Source organism: Amblyomma mixtum, chromosome 1, assembly GCF_055824585.1.
Source record: "Amblyomma mixtum isolate Tamu chromosome 1, ASM5582458v1, whole genome shotgun sequence".
NCBI classification, from domain to species: domain Eukaryota; kingdom Metazoa; phylum Arthropoda; class Arachnida; order Ixodida; family Ixodidae; genus Amblyomma; species Amblyomma mixtum.
In genome coordinates, this window is record NC_143012.1 from 131,355,181 (window position 1) to 131,372,529 (window position 17,349).

General features: G+C 48.8%; 1 protein-coding gene across 5 annotated transcripts in view; it reads right to left on the reverse strand.

The window, feature by feature from the left end:
- LOC149367607 (FMRFamide receptor-like) overlaps positions 1-17,349 on the reverse strand; it is a 1,196,541-nt gene that overhangs the window by 615,771 nt on the left and 563,421 nt on the right. For all 5 annotated transcript variants that reach the window (XM_089556406.1, XM_089556382.1, XM_089556396.1 and 2 more), the window contains one exon: positions 3,546-3,796. The gene's annotated coding sequence lies outside the window, so the exon portion shown is untranslated. The remainder of the gene's footprint in view (positions 1-3,545; positions 3,797-17,349) is intronic.

Genomic DNA, 17,349 nt, shown 5'->3' on the forward strand with positions numbered 1-17,349 from the left:
TTCTCGAGCGGCGACTTTTCTGTGCGTCAGCGCCATATGACGGAGCGGAGTTGGAAACAGTATGAGGCTAAGCGCATGCTCACAAAGCACGCTTAGCTGGGCCCTTCTTCTGCCAGGCTGTTCCTTCTTAAGGACGTCACCCCTTATTGTCGCGTTTCGACCAGCAGGCAACGTGAGTAGGCGAATGGTTTTGCTCGCATTTTACGTTCCGAAGAACAGCGTTGGAGCGACCAAGTGAGGAAATAAAATTTAAAGATAGGCCGAACACGCCCAATCATGCGTTAACCCGGAGAACATGGATCATTCATTTGTTATTTGCTGACGCGAACGCTTTTTTTCATCTGTAAGAAAGGCGCTTATCTACACTCTGCATGCTTCAGCGTGGCGACGATACTAAAAGGCCGCTGTGAAACTGAAGTGAAACTGCTCTAAAGCCGTGCTCCAAGCAGTTCGCAATAGTTATCAAAATGCCACCACGTATAACTGAATCGACAAGACTTCGAATTATAGGAATGTCATTGGGGGGCTCATCGCAGGAGATTGCTAAAGCAACTGGAGTGGCTGGGGCTTCAGTGGGCAGAATCAGAAGTGCCTACCGGGACGAAAAAAGGAGCGGAGATGCTCGTCGCTACCTCATCAGGAAAACAACAGAAGAAGAACACTTGCAGATTGTTGCCTGCGCTAGTGATAATCCTTCCATAACAGCGGGTGAAATAAGGGCTACCCTCGGTCTAAATGTGTCAGACGAATTAATTACGCAACGACTAAAGGAAGCAGGGATTAGAAACAGGAGGGCTGCACAGAAGCCTCTACTTTCCGACAGTGCCAGAGCAAAAAGGCTCGCCTTAGCTCAAGAGCTTCTGCAATGGACCGCCGACGATTGTCGAAACGTCGCGTCTACAAACTAAAGCTCTATCTGCACTAAGTTGGAGCAGAAACAAAAGGTCCAGTCGCTAAAAGGTAAATAATTAGACTTTTGTCTTTTGTCACGTGGCTTGCTTTATTATATAAAATATTATTATTTTGCTACCGACTGTTATTAATTGGGATTAAATGCTCTTTTTTAAGGTATGATCCCCGTTACGTCTAGACCGTCAAGGCAAGTGGCCGAACATCTGTGAATGTGTGAAGGGTGATTACGAAAAATGGGCCTCTTCACCGCACTGATGGTCGGCCGTGCTCCGAAGTGTATATTACAATCATTGACCACCAGCTCCTCCCTCATGTGCTTGATGGACCATACAGAGATGGATATTTCCTGCCGCATGATCTTTCTCCGATCCACACGGCTCACCCAGTGAACGCGCACCTTGAAAACCTTGGAGGGATGACGCTAGATTGGCCGCCCAAGGGCGGGGATATGAATGTCATAGAAAACCTTTGGGGCATTTTAAAAGCCAATATGTCAGAAATGGGCCTCCATACCGCATTTTCTGATGAATTGTGAGAAGCCATCAAAAGTCAGTTTTAATAACTGAAGGCCGACGCAGTGACCTTGTACCGGTGCTCTACGACTCCCTTCCATGTCGCATGCCTGCCGTCGGGCCTGTGAGCGCGCATTATTGTGCACACCATTTTTCTTTATTTTATACCGTTTCAGCAAGCATGCAGCGCATAATAAAATGGTTTACGACCTCATTTTTTGTTGTTTCGCTGAGATGCTGGCAAAGTGCTTTAATACGTTTGACAGTAACAAGCCCAGTTTTTATTAGCTTCTCTGTGCGGTGACATCCCATTATGTTTGTCATGTCGCTTAAGGTATGCGTGGTGGCATTTTCATAACTGTTGCGAACTGCCTCGAGCAGGGTTTTAGAGCAGTTTCACTTCAGTTTCACAGCGGCCTTTTAGTATCGTCGCCACGCTGAAGCATGCAGAGTGTTGATAAGCGCTCTTCTTACAGACGAAAAAAAAGTGTTCGTGTCAGCAAGTAACAAATGAATGATCCATGTTCTCCGGGTTATCGCGTGATTGGGCGTGTTCGGTCTATCTTTAAATTTTATTTCGTCGTTTGGTTGCTGCAACGCTGCTCTTCGGAACGTAAAATGCGAGCAAAACCATTCGCCTGCTCACGCTGCCTGCTCGTCGAAACGCGATAAAAAGGGGTGACGTCCTTAAGAAGGAACAGCCTGGCAGAAGACGGGCCCAGCTAAGCGTGCTTTGTGAGCATGCGCTTAGCCTCATACTGTTTCCAACTCCGCTCCGTCATATGGCGCTGACGCACAGAAAAGTCGCCGCTCGCGCAAACCAGTTAAAGAATTGGGCGCCTGTACACAGGCGTGTCCGGTCCTTTGCGCTGCTCCACCACGATTAAGGAAGATGTTTGCAACATATGGTGTACCAGACGTTATCATTTCAGATAACGGCATAGCCTTCACTGGCACGCAGCTGCAATTGTTTTTGAAGTCTAATGGCGTGTGTGCTATTTTCACTGCACCTTATCATTCAACCAGCAATGGTAGGGCGGAGAGGATGGTAAGAGCAGTTAAAGAAGCATTGAAGAAGCAGCAGGAAGGTTCGACATAGCGCAAGATTTCCCAGTTTCTGTTTAAGCAGCACACGACGCCACATTCGGTCACGGGAAAATTGCCAGTAGAGTTCATGTTCGGACGAAGACTGAGGTCAGCGTTAGACAGACTGCATCCGGACCGGCAACAAGCGCCTGAGCTACAACGACAGGAGACTAAGAGGTTTCGTGTCGGTGACGCGGTCTACGCTAAAAGCTTTTGTCGAGGTCCAAGGTGGAAGGCTGCCAGGGTTGTGGCAGTCAGAGGTCAGGCTTCCTCCTACAGCTAGGCAACCACAGACGCTGTCTGCTAGCCCAGAAGCAAACCCTGGGGCGAGTCCAGGACAAGCCACCCAAGTAGCGGTCGAGCCACGAAGATCAACGCGTGTTCGACGACCTGTCGTGCGTTATGGCATTTATGTCTAGCAGTCAGTTTTCGGATTGTGCAAATAATCTTAGGAGAAAGGAGTGTGGTGTACTGATAGCGCGCACGCATGTTTTAAACACTGCATTTTTCATGTATCGCTTATCAGCCACGCAAGCAGCCGTCGGCAGATCACATGTCCATGGGCCTATATAAAGGCACTGTATTAATAAAGTTTGTTCTGTTCCAGCCTGGCGTTAGACTGATACAGAACAGTGAACGAGCTGCTTTTCAACGTCAGCATTTTTCTTTTCAAGAGCCAGACATCTCTCAAGAGTTACCTGGTTTTCAGTGGCAAGTTTAGCATTTTGTACTAGTTCCACATCGGGATTTTTCTTCACTGAACCAGTTTCTTCGCACGCCAACTTAAGACACGCTGTCAAGCTTTTTTGCTCAGACTTTAGATCACGAATTTCATTAAGCAAGTCCCTTTCATAAGCCTCTCGGGCCGTTTTAAATTCCTGCCTGAGATCATCTTTCAGCTTCGCGTAGACTTCATCTTTGATTTCGGTAATTTCTTTTCACATCTTTACACTGGAAAAACAGTCCTAGTCACTTGGCAGCAGCAAATGTAGAGTCTGAAAAAAGAATACACCTTACAACATACACTGCACTAACCTGCGTAAAAAACGGCAGAACAGCATCAGGCGATGCACCCAAGTCGTCGCCGCTGCTGCCAAGTGAAGGCCGGTAGCATCGAAGGCGTCTTTTTAAAGCATGAGACGGTGACGTCACGGCCCCTGTTGTCGATAGGAAGCGCTGCTGGTCACAACGCTATCATTCGTTTGAGCGTCGTTCCGATGGGCGCAGGCGCACGTGTAGTCGGCCAATCCTTCCGTAGCGACTCGTTGCAGTTTCGTAGAGTCAATCTGCGTAAAAACGGCAGAGCAGCGTCAGGTGATGGAACCAAGTCTTCGCCGCTACTGCCAAGTAGCGTGCCCCCCACCGTGTTAAACGTGCCCCCCCCCCTCTCTCCCCCAAAGTGATGCCCAGTTCTGGGTCTTTAGGTTAAAAAAATAAAACAATAACTGCTGCATTAATGCGACACGCTTTAATGGGACATGCTTTCAGGCGTGTCCCATTGGCACGGATGCGGTGAACTGTAAAATACACGTGATACGATGGTGGAGGTTTGTAGCATTATCAGATTAGTTTCTAGGGGAAAAAGAAGAAACGCGGACAGAGTGAGAGAGCGGACACGTCGGTGTCTGTGTGCCCATTGTCTCCTGTATTTTTGTTTTTTCTGTGCGTTGAAAATATCTCATACTGTGAGATCAGTTTCGCCGGTCAGTGCTTTAGACCCTCGTGCCATCGCCGCCCCCTACATCCCGTATATTAAGCAGCCTGCCTCCTCTCGCACTGCCTCCCGGCGCCAAATCCATGTTCTCTAACTTGCGTTTTTAGCAAACGCGCCACACGTAAATTGCCCTTTTTGTAGAGCACATGCAACTCTACCATTCCACATGGGAACGCCCCGATCCTTTCTCAGTAACCCTATACATCACACCTCCTCATCGCAATGAGAAGCCGTCCTGTCCAGCGTTCCCGGGCCCATGCACTAAAGGCTGCACTCTCTGGTGGCCTCCCTCCACCCTTTCCTTTTTGCTCCCTCTCTCCCGCTGTACTTTGGGATTGTGCAACGAAGCTTTGTTGCGTTTAAAGTTGGCAGCGTTAAGGAGCGCATATCGTTGAAAATCCTGTGCCGCCGCCATTGACCGTGAGTGAGAAATCCACGAAAAATCCCTAGAGAAGCAGCCTAGGAAGCAGGTGGGCCGCCTAGGTTGCATTACCTTGTGGCGTCCTCACAACCTGCCCAGAGGATTGTGAGCAAACTGCGCGCCGTGGCTGGTGACAGTTGAATTAATGATTTGTCGCCAAAGGTTGCTCGCCCGCCAAGGGTAACCTGGGTCGCATAAGTCTCGTCAGTGGCACCGCCTGCCATAGCAGAGTATTATCGCTTTGCTTAGCCGCTGCACCACTGTTCCAGGAGAATGTGTATGAGGACTTCCACGGATCTATGGATGTGAAGCAGAAAGTCACAAATTCTGCCTTCAAGAAGATGGCGATCAGCCTAGCCACAATGCTGTCGCTCAGCGCGAGAGCCTGCGGACCCTGGCTGACCACGGACTGTGTTTCACCGCCGTGGTTACGGCCCTCGACCTAGGCGCTGACCTAAGCCCCCGTTGCACTTTGCGGAAATCCGGTTTTCCATCCACGTACCGCACTGGAACTCCGCAGCTGTATGGTACCGAGCACTGGTATGCTTGAAGGCGTCGAGCACTAAGTCTTGCGAGTGGAAAAGAAGAGACATCTCGGCTAGTTGGTACGGTAACATAATGAATAAAGAGCGCTAAAGACGAGGACGAAGTGTGAACAGGACGAGCGCAGCGCTCGTCCTGTTCGCGTATTCGCCAACTGCAGCCTGTACAGCCACAAGGCTTGAAACCACGGTGAATTGATCACGGTGACTGAAGATTGTCACAACGCCTTACCTAAAAGGGATAATAAATCCTCTTAAACGGCGTTATATGCCACTAAGCATCACGATTTGCGACCTAAAAGAGAAAAACTGAAAAAAAAAAATGAAATTAAAAAAACAATAAAACTACAGTACAGAGAGCGGGGTCGAACGGCCGACCTTCCATACGCAACACGAGCCTTTAATCCACTGCGCCATAGCAGCGATGTCAAGTCGTCGTTCTGAATGAATATTTATAACCAGCCTTAATGTGGCTGCTACCTGCCGGTGGGCGGCGCTGTCATCGCTGGCTGTACCGGCTGCATTTGGCGAACACGCGTCCTGTTCACTCTTCGTCCTTGTCTTTAGCGCTCTTTATTCATTATGTTCTGCGAGTGGGCTGAGCACTCTTCTGTTCCGGCTCTGTTCGCCAGCGGGACTAACGCCCATGATGCTGAAGGTTGGCTCACACCATACGACCAAGCTACGCCCAAAGTGATCACCTCTAACAACTGGATGATGCTATGAAGTTGACGAACGCCATCTTTTGTTTGACCAGCGCTGCTAACTTCTAATTTCAAAACCATCAAGCAGACTTCTCCACGTGGACAACTTTCAAGGCGAAATTCACCGCAGTGTTCGGACGTCCTGCTGTTCGAAAGCTACGCGCCGAACACCACTTGCGTGAGAGTTCGCAGCAGTCGGGCGAGATCTTCACAAGCTACATTCAAGATTTGCTCAAACTGTGCTCGAGCGTCAACGCCCAGATGTCCGAGGCTGACAAGACCTAGCTTATTTTCAAAGGCATCGAGGATGATGCATTTCAGATGCTACTGTCGTAAGATCTGCGCACCGTTGCCGAAGTTGTCAGTCTGTTCCACACCCACTACGAGCTGCGCAGGCAGAGGCTTACTCATTCGCCAGCACGCCGCGCTTGTCGAGTCGCTTGCAAGCCTATCGGCTGCACCCAACCACACAGAGCTATTGGCACACATTAGAGATTTCGTGCGTTAGGAAGTTCCACGTCAGCTATAGTTTGTGTCACCCCTCTCCAGGCCATTTTCATACCTGGCGCCCGACCTTGGCCACGAGTAATGTGTGCTGGTGGTGTTGGTCCGGTGGTTTCCAGAAATTGGATGCACCGCTTGAAGGGCTTTTCGATGAAGTTACTTCCAGGCGAAGCGATTTAGGGAGAGACGAAGAACTTTTACAAAGGCTATTTACAGATGGGCAAAACAGTTAGTACGGCCACACTATCCGCGGCGGGCCTAGCCGGTCGCCTGCAGAGAAGCCAGGGACACAACGTCCCAACAGTCAAACTGGTGCGCCTTGCAGCGGCTCTCAACGGCCGCTGCCTCCTCGCTAGGCCAGGCCGACCGCCTGCCAGCTAAGAGTGGCTAGCGACAAAAGCCCTCGAGCGCGGGCCTCTTCACGAGTCGACAGCGATCTCTCCGGGCCGCTTTCCACACGCAGAAATAAGCCGTGCTTGCAGCAGCTTCCCGCCTGACGTAAGTTTTAACGAATAGAAAATCTCAGAACTGATGTCAGCGTTTATCCCTCTCCCTGAAATTCCTTCCTATGCGGTTGCGCAATCCTCCGCCATGTGGAACGGATGCACGCTAGACGTCTGAGGATATCGGACACTTTCGGTTCCTTGCCGTGCTGGCCTAGTACACAGCACGTCGGGTAACTCGACGAAACCCAGACCTCTCTCGCTTGTTTATGGCAGGCGGCTTCTCCCCGGCTTCCCGGAAACGGGATTCCGGGAAGCCGGGGCACGGGGGCGAAGGTCGTTGCCGGCAGAGAGCCCCGCCGTCTGGAGTGGCAAGGGAAAACGCAAGAACGAACGGGGAGACCAACCAAAGAGCATGGGTGTTCGAAACAAAACAAAACAGAACGGGACGCGTAGCCTAGGCCACTGCACTCTCGCGGAATGTTCGCAACACATGTACAAAATGGGGCGGCAGAGTGCCGAACCCCACACCTTCCCCTCAAGACTCGGCTAGTCTATTGAGAGATAAGCCGAGGCAACAAACAACAAAAAGGGTTCGGCAAGTGGCAGTTGAGTAGATCGGCATGAGCAAGCTATAAGATCCTGTGAGCCAGCATGCCGCGACCTTTCGTCACACACTTCACAGATACATGCTGCAGGGTCCACTAAACATACACGCACAGAAAACTTCCGCTTTCGCTGGTTTGGATCAGGGTGTGTCTTTCTTAAGTCCAACGAGTCAGTGTTGATCAAATGTTTAGGGGAATCCCCCAAGGTGGAGTAGATTTGTAACAAGGGAGTAATTACTCATTGACATATTGCGCTCGGGTGGATGTCAATGAGTAATCGTGAAAAACAAGAGAGCGCAAAACGGGGACACGGACGAGTAAGGGAACAGGACGAGCGCTGCACTTTCAACAGGATTTATTCAAGGAATAACGTTTATATAGACTTTGCCTTTATCCATGCTCTTAATCGCAGACATTCACCTCTCACAGATATGCATCAAGAAACAGCATTTAACTGTGGCGAAGAACAACTGACGTGTCACTAATGCAACTATCACCTCGCTTCTTGATATGGAAGGCTTCTTGATATAGAAGGCTTCTTGATATAGAAGGCTTTGCTTTCACAAGCTCACGTTCTGTCCTATCTCGGCTTTTCTATAGCACTTTGCAATCAGATAGTCGAGGCTTGCAGGCTATACGCTTCTCTTTCGAGCAGTGCTATTGCAGAGCGCTATTGAAAAGCCGAGATTGGACAGAACGTGAGCTTGTGGAAGCCTTCTATATCAAGAAGCGAGGTGATAGTTGCATTAGTGACACGTCAGTTGTTCTTCGCCACAGCGAAATGCTGTTTCTTGATGCATATCTGTGAGAGGTGAATGTCTGCGATTAAGAGCATGGATAAGGGCAAAGGATTATAAACGTTCTTCCTTGAAGAAATCCTGTTGAAAGTGCAGCGCTCGTCCTGTTCCCGTTTTGCGCTCTCATGTCTTTCACAAATACGCACCAACAAGCCCAGCTTCAAGTACTTCTTACTCAATGAGAAATTTCTCCCTTATTACAACGAGGCAGTGTGCACCGTTGCCTGGTCCAGTTTCCCAGCGGCCACTGCGGGACGTCACCCAGTGTACTATTCCAACAAGCGTTGGGGATCCTATACAAGGCATCAGCGTTTCCGTGGTCGACTCCTCTGCGATGCTCAATGGTAACATACAGTGGTAACATACAGTAGCGTTGTAGCGCTGGAGCCCAGCGCGTAAGCTTTGCACTTTGCGGCACGTTGCTTGTAAGGAATGAGAGCGCATTGTGGTCAGTGATGACAGTCACGGTGGCGGCAAACGCCCACGTCTCAAACTTTTTTAATGCGCAGATTACCCTGAATGCCTTCCTTTATTGCAGCCCACCGCATTTGCGAGGGTGTAAACTTGTGACTGGCGAAGGCTATCGGCGCCTCAGTGCCATTGTCAGAAAGCGGCGATAAACAGGCACCAGCTGCTACTCTGATGCGTCTGTAAAAAGCAGATACGTCTTTCGCGGGTCCGAAGAGGCCAGTGCAACCGCCTCGCATAGAGCTTTCTACAGGGCTTTGAAGGCTCTGTCCGCTTCATCTGACCACGGTATTTTATTCGGCATGCCCTTTCCCGTAATGCATGTTAGTGGCAGAGCGATTTCTGCAAAATTTGGAACATAGCTACGGCAGTAGCCACATTGAAAAAGGGAGCTCCTCAATTCTTTCTTTGCCTTAGAGACTTGAATGCCTTCAGTATCGTCATTTTCTGTTTGGTTGGTCCATGCCGGCCTGAATCAACAACGTGCCCCAGGTTTGCGGATTGAGGCCAACGCTATTTCGCACTTTTCCCAGCTAGCGTGCAGGCCCACCTCATCCGATGTGGAGAACACCCGGTGTAGATGACGGATGTGCGATTCGGAAGATGGGCTGGACACGGCGATATCGTCTAGATAAGCGCAAGCGTATTCTTCCTGCCCGGCTAGTAGCTGGTTCATTTTCCTTTGGAAGGTTGCCGCCGTGCCCTTGAGACCGAAATTCATCACCCGCCCGGCGAATTGACCTGAACTTCGCGCCTCCGACTGGCATGATAAGCTCGTGGGGCAACCCATAGGAAATGCGTCCGTCTCGGTCACCGCATTCAGCGCTCGATAGTCTATGCAAAGACGTACCGACCTGCCATTTATCGGAACGCACACTATGGGCTGTCCAAAAGGGCTTTTGCATGGATAGATCAGGTCTTGTTCGAGGAGTTCGTCAATCTGCCTCGTTACTTCGTCTTTTAAAGCCTCTGGGATCCTATAAGGGTGCCCTCGCTTTGGATTTGTCCCCTCCGCGAGTTTTATACTGTGCTCGCCCACGCGTGCGATCAATGGTTCATTCCAAAACAATGTGTGGTGCTGCTCGAACGTGGCGTGCACCAGCGGCGAGGCATCGCGTCTAAGTGGCTTGTTCTATGAGGCGTTAGCATTACGCACTCCTCGAGGAGTTTTCGTTAGTGCGGGGTATATTCAACTTCTCCAAAGTTGCAGTTGTCATGAAATATGACGCTTACCGAACCGGCCTTATTTGCATTTACTAGCATGCGGCGACCGTCACTCATCGGTACATAGTACGAGTGCTCCCGGTACCTCTTTGTCACCACCGCCTGCCCTAGCTACTTCGGGTACATTTTCCCTGGCCTCTTTTCGTCGAAGACGAGGACCGCCTCGCCTTCGCGAAAAATTTTCACCATTGCGAGCTTGTTGTAGTGTGACGAGAACGCCCCCTGCTGTTTTCTAGTCGTTAGGTTCCGCGGTGTCGGCCGCGATCTCGAGCTGTGCTTTCAGCTTCTTCAGATACTCGGCCGGGGCGCTGGCTAGTTCCCCGGGTGTTTCAGTATCTCCCGCCAAGCTTTGCATTAGGATACCGAGTGGTCCTACTGGGTCTCGGCCGTAAAGCATTCGGTAGGGCGACACGCCAGTGGTGTCGTGTGGCACCTCCCGATAGGCGAAGAAAACGAATGAACTTGTCCCAGTTTTTCGGTTCCTTTTCAATTACGTGTGAGCGCACGGTTTTAAAGACTCTCTTTCACCTCTCCCCCGACCCATTGCTCTCCGGATGATTTAGAGCGGAATAGTGTGGGGGTTTAAGGCCGAGGCTTTCAAGGAACTCCGTTGTAAGCGCGGCTGTAAAATTGGTGCCGCAGTCTGAGTACACTACCTCGGGAACACCCGTCCGGCTAAACCCCGAAATAGCAGAACGTTAAGTTGAGCGATTTGGTATGGGTTCATGGTTGAAAAACAGCGCACAAAAGACTAGAGACAAGAGTAAAGGCAACGACAGCGCTTGTCCTGTCGTTGCCTTTACTCTTGTCTCTAGTCTTTTGTGCGCTGTTTTTCAACCATAAACACCGAAAACAGTGCATCGCAGCTTGCCCTGGCGGGCAAAGACCAAGGGCAGACTACTTCTGACCAACGCGTTCACTGATCTATTATGCAAAGCGCGTACCGATGTCCTCAGCCAGAGGATGGCTCGATCGGACCTATGATATCTATGTTCACTTTCAGGAAGAGAAACTTCGGGCGAGTAAGAGGCGTTATCGGTACTCTATCGGTTCGCCGGTGGTCGGAACGCACTTGACACCTATGGCAGCTGTCACAGTGTTTGCAAATATCCGACTCCATGCCCAGCCAGTAGAAACTGTACTTTAGGGGATCTTTAGCCTTGCGAAAGCCCAGGTGTCCCCCCCCCCCCCCCCCCAATAGGACTCATGTGCTAGGCTGAGTGCGGCCTCACACCGTAATCTTGGCAGTACTAGCTGCTGTAGCCCCTGGCCTAGCACCTGGCCTACGACTGACATGCCCATCTTTCCCTGCTTAGCGTTCTGCCAGGCCTGACGCAGAGTCCCATCTTCACGTTGCTCCACCCGAAACTTCTGTGCTCCGCTAAGTTCAGCCGTGCTATCCGGCTGTGATTGTTCTTCATTTCTGTCAACCGTCTGCTGGGCCAGGGTTTCGTCTTCAAACGCCAAGATTTACTCAGCACCCGCGTCTGGCCGTGATTCATGCGGTGTGACTTCAGCCGGCGGCGACCGAGTTCTAGCCGCCTGCACAAGACCCTCGCTGCTCGTTTTGCGGGAGTCGTGCAGCTTTTCCCATGTGTCTGCCGAGATAAGACAATCGGCGTGCGTGAGCTTGTCGGTGAGCGCACACGTCACCGGTGCCGCATCGTCCACATTTTCAATTAAGGAAGCACCACGCTACAGCTTCAATGGAACAACTACTAGTTTCTCCTCTACTTTTTCTCCGAAGTCAGAGATGAGATCGATTGTGCCATGTAGGGATACAATCTATTCAGGTACAGGGCTTTCGCGCACTACGATGACATATACGCCGGTGTCCACAATGGCTCTGAAAACTTTGTTGTACTGGATCCACAGTATCTGAACTACAAAAAAGGGCTAACAGGATGCTTGATCAACTCTTCATCTTCACACATCTTCATCTTTGAAAATTAATGCGACAAAAACGAAGGCTATTTTATTCCGCTCAAAAAACAAACCTCTAGATTTTAGTCCTGTTCTAACACTCGGTTCCAACACATTAGAAATTGTCTCTTCCATAAAAAATCTCGGTGTTATATTTCATGAGAACATGCTATGGAATAATCATATCAATCATCTCATTGGTAAACTTCTCTAGAGTAGTAGGGATCATCTTCAGGGTGCGGTTCTTGTTGCCTCAGAAGCTTAAGGTGTTATTATATAATTCATTGTTTTATTCCAATCTAATATACTGTCATTTGGTATGGGGCACGACAACGTTCTCAAACATAATAAAATTGAAAAATCTGCAATAAAAAGTTCTTCGCATTACTGCCAACGCTGATTACGATGCCCACACGTTTCCGCTTTTTTCCTCATTGAGAATAACACCTGTCAATGAACTTTACAACACGTTATTAATTCGTCGTTATAAAACCCACCGAAAAAACAAGAACCCATTTTTCGACATTCTAACTCGCTTAACCCCCAAAGACAAACCGTACACTACGCGAGCTAATGATGATTGGTACATACCTCGCTCCCGCAATAATTATGGTCGCCAAATGCTTCGAGTTACCCCAAATGCTTAATAGTGTATATAACTCCTGTGGTGCTTAAATGACCGTCTTAACGAATTTGAATGGATGCATTTGCTGTTTTTTTTGTTGTTGTTCTGTCCATTAATAAGCCTGTATAGTGGTCCAATGCAATTATTTAGCCTTTGCTGCACGGAGATAACACATGATGTTTTTCACTGTTTATTTGTAACTCACCCCACTCATGTAACCACCTCTGCCCTGTACAGGGGGGCACATTCCCCGTCAAGCCTCTTTTTGGCTTTTTGTATGTGCCCACCCAACATCACGATGTTAAAATAAAGCTTGATTTGATTTGATTTGATTTTAACGTCCCTGAGCGTGGGACGCGTGGTTTCCGAGGCATGGGTGGACACGCGTAACGTCAGCCCATCCGCGCGCGGCGGACGCTCTCGTTTGTCAGCTGGGTTCTCACGATCTAATGGGCAGTTCGCAACAGCGCGCCTCACTGCGGCTGTTCCGTCTCCTCGTTCTGCCCCATGCTTCTGCGCAAGTGGGGATTCAATCCTCGGTTTTGGGCGGTTGTCAAAACCCTTAAAGCTGTCGGCTTTCGTCTGTGCGCTTCCCGTCCCGGCGGCTTCCTCGTACGTCTGTAGCAATGCGGATATCTCAGCCGCGTTCAGCCATTTCTCACCCTCGCGCACCCTGACATATTTGTGTGCTTCTTCTGATAGCCCCTCCTTGAGCTGGTCGGCAATCGGTAGCTTCAGTAATCCGCCAAAAGACGACACGCCTCGAGACTTCCGTTAGCGAAAACTATTATATTTGGTAAATACGGTGGGCTATAACTATATATATATATATATATATATATATATATATATATATATATATATATATATATGAGAGAAGCCAACAGCCACAGAAACCACGGGGCACAGGGGATTTTTTAAATTATTTATTTATTTTGCGCGGTTGTTCGGTTTAGAATATTACTGAATATGTTATCGCTTAAAGCTAATTGATTAGAAAAGCAGAAGAACTAACAACCACATGCCGCCGGTGGGATCCGAACCCACGACCTCCGAATTACGCGTCCGGTGCTCTGCCGCTGAGCTACGGCAACGGCTGTCAAATCTGCTTTTGGGGGTATTTATGTTTACAAGTAACCTAACCTTGAGAGTGTACATCAGCGCTACCCACGTTCTTAAGCGGCGGACGTAGCACGTCCTGAGTTACCGCTGATGTGACGTAGAACGTCATCGAACGGCGAGGGTGGAAGCTGTGTGAGAACCCTCTTATGCTTCCTATGGCGTCAAGGCTGCCAGAACCAAGGCCCTCGCTAAGCAGTTAAGCGAATAAGGGAAGGAAAATGAGGGGCTCGTTATAAATATGAGAGAAGCCAACAGCCACAGAAACCAAGGGGCACAGGGGATTTTTTTAATTATTTGTTTATTTTGCGCTGTTGTTCGGTTTAGAATGTTACTGAATATGTTATCGCTTAAAGCGAATTGAGTAGAAATGCAGAAGAAAAAACAACCACATGCCGCCGGTGGGATCCCTACCCACGACCTCCGAATTACGCGTCCGGTGCTGAGCTACGGCGACGGCTGTCAAATCTTCTGCTTTCGGGGCTATTTATGTTTACAAATAACCTAACCGTGAGAGTGTACATCAGCGCCACCCACGTTCTTAAGCGGCGGACGTAGCACGTCCTGAGTTACCGCTGATGTGACGTAGAACGTCATCGAACGGCGAGGGTGGAAGCTGTGTGAGAACCCTCTTATGCTTCCTATGGCGTCAAAGCTGCCAGAACCGAGGCCCTCGCTAAGCAATTAAGCGAATAAGGGAAGGGGATTGAGGGGCTCGTTATAAATATGAGAGAAACCAACAGCCACAGAAACCAAGGGGCACAGGGGATTTTTTAAATTATTTATTTATTTTGCGCTGTTGTTCGGTTGAGAATATTACTGAATATGTTATCGCTTAAAGCTAATTGATTAGAAAAGCAGAAGAAAAAACAACCTTGTATATATATATATATAGTTTTAGCATCTTGTCAATGTATTAAGAGTGTACTTTCCTAAATATGAAATTAATTCATCCAAAGTATACTTCAATTCTAAGAAATGGGCAGTCTTAAACGTTTTTCCAGCACACTTCAAGCTGCCGTTGAACACTCTAATTCTCGAAATCGAGTTTCGGAGAATCGAATTTTGGTGTTGGCAATGTATGTAAAGCGTACTTTCATAAATACGGAATTAATCCGCAATTAATACGCAATTAATCTGTATTTGCAGCCGTGTTTTCCACGCTAACGGGTCCTGATCACATTTATAGGTGATCTACACACTATTCCGGCTTTGTTCGAGCATCGCCACCATTCAAGAGCGGGTGCGTTGCGCCGGCTTGTGGCACGCTCCTGCTGATTCCGAGTCATCGGCAATACTCGGCGGCCTCGTGCTGCTGTAGCTATCGCCTACGCCTGCCTGCGCAAGAAATCGTAATCATCCACGGCGCAGAAGACGCCATCAGCAACGACTACAGTGCTCCTGGACTACATACAAGTACCCACGAAGACATGCGCTCACCGGGATTTGCAGCCGTGTTTTCGATGCTAGCTGGTCCTGCTCACATTTGTAGGTGATTGTTCGCGCCTTTTTGGAGGGCATTACTGTTTCTATTTCTGGCTGCAAACCCCACCTGTGCATTGTTGACTGGGCATCGGTATCGATCTGAGCACGTATCATGGCAGCATAGGCTCTTTTATTGCACGCGATAGAGGGACGAGCTCACAGCCTGCGGTATGGTTGAGGTCATCTGGTCTGCGTCATTGGTGGAAACTAGGTGGGCGCTTGCTTACTCTCTTGTTCTGTGTCACACACCTACTGTTTTGAGCTGGCGACGCGGAAACAAATCCAGACCCGGACAAATCAGAGCGTATTCTATCCCTCGTGAAAGAACTAGTCTCGTCATGTGAAAAGTTCCAAAAGGAAACATCTAGCAAACTGGAAGAAATTCATACGAGCGTCACAGAAATAAAACGACGGCTCTCAACCCTTGAGGATCGCCTTTCTGTCGTCGATGACCTGCGCGTAGACGTCAGCAACGTGAACTCAGCGATCAATGAGTCTCAGGCTCAGTTAAAATCTATGGAGTCAAGGCAAACAGATCAGGCAAATGTGGTCCTTGACGACCTCAATAACCGGATGCGCAGGAATAACCTCGTTTTTAAGGGAATTGCTGGAATCTCGCCAGAGAATTGGAAAGACACAGAAAAGGTAATAACTGAATTTATATCGGCAAACCTTGACATTCAGGCAGGAGAAATTGAACGAGCCCACAGAGTAGGGCAGTATAAACAAGATCACGTCCGCCCAATAGTTGTAAAGTTCTTGAACTTCAAAGGCAAGTGTGACATCCTAAGGAACGCTCACAAATTCAAAGACATAGAGACGCCCCGCGTCTGGATTGAAGATTTTTCACCAAGAATTCAATTCATACGAAAAAAGCTCCGAGATTTTGTGCGCGCGCAACGGGAATCTGATACTGAAAATTATAAGCTTCTTTTTGACAAGGTTCTTTTTAGAAAGAACCTGTATGCATATTGTCACGTTTTAGTGACGGAAGTCCAGTGATCAGGAAGACACCAGCCAGTCTTGGAAACGAAGCTCTTTATTTGGGCTGACTTGCGCCCGCAAAATAACTGAATCACTCGGCGGCGTAAGCAACAAACGTGCTCGTCGGTCGTCGAACTACGAATGTCCGCCGCTCGCGGCATCGCTCAATTTAAAGGCGGCAAGGAAACTTCCAGATAACAGGACAAGATCATCTACAGTAATCTAGAAAAACCTAGATGCAGCCCTTCATGGCTGCGATCAATCGAGATTAGTCTGGTCGCTTCTCGCGCCACGAACAAAAGTGATAACAACCCTTTCCTGCAGCCTTGAGCGTGAACGAACCAACACTACAATGATACGTGGCATTATGATAGCTCGCAGGATCGGGCAGTTTTACTTGAGAAGCGTGAAACGGCTACCACCGAATGACGCAGAAACGATAAAGTTGAAAGGGCATTGTCCATCATCTTGTTCAACTTCCGAAGCCTGTTAAACAAACAAGACAAGCTGTACGCTCTCACTGAATGTTGTGCTGCCGATGTTATTCTTGGCACTGAAACTTGGTTATCGTCTGATGTTACGAACAACGAACTTTCACTATCAAGCTGTTTTACGCTGTTTAGAAAAGACAGGCCGACTTCTCGCGGTGGCCGTGTTTTAATTGCAATCACAAACCATTTTCAAGCTCGCATTGTAGACACCGGCTCTGACTTAGAAATTCTGTGGGTTGTGGTGCACTTATCAACTGCTGCTACTTGTGCCATCGGTGTATATTACCATCCTCCAGATGCACGGAATCAGTTTGTTGAAGACCTCGGCGAATCACTTAGTTCTCTTGCAGACAAGTACCCGAACGCAGAAATAATCCTGGCTGGTGATTTCAACTATCCCGAATAGACTGGCGGACGCGCACACCCACTGGTATGGGATGTATGTGATTTCTTGATTTACTTTCCTTGTTTAATCTGACCAGAAGCGTATCGTGTCCAACGCGTGGAGCTGCTTTCTTAGATCTGGTGCTGACAACTGAGCCAGAAAACATGCATGTCAACGTATTAGAGCGCATTAGCGACCATTGCAACTCGCCACACTTTTCTATGAGGTGTTTTTCCCGCTAAGGAACGAACGATCTACCGAAGAAAACTGGTTGCTCTTCAAACACAAACTATCTGCGCTGATAGACAAACATGTTCCTCTCATTACAATAGCTAATGACATAAAAAAATCCATGGTTCAACAAGACCCTCCATCGATTACGAAATAAAAAGAAGCGCCTAT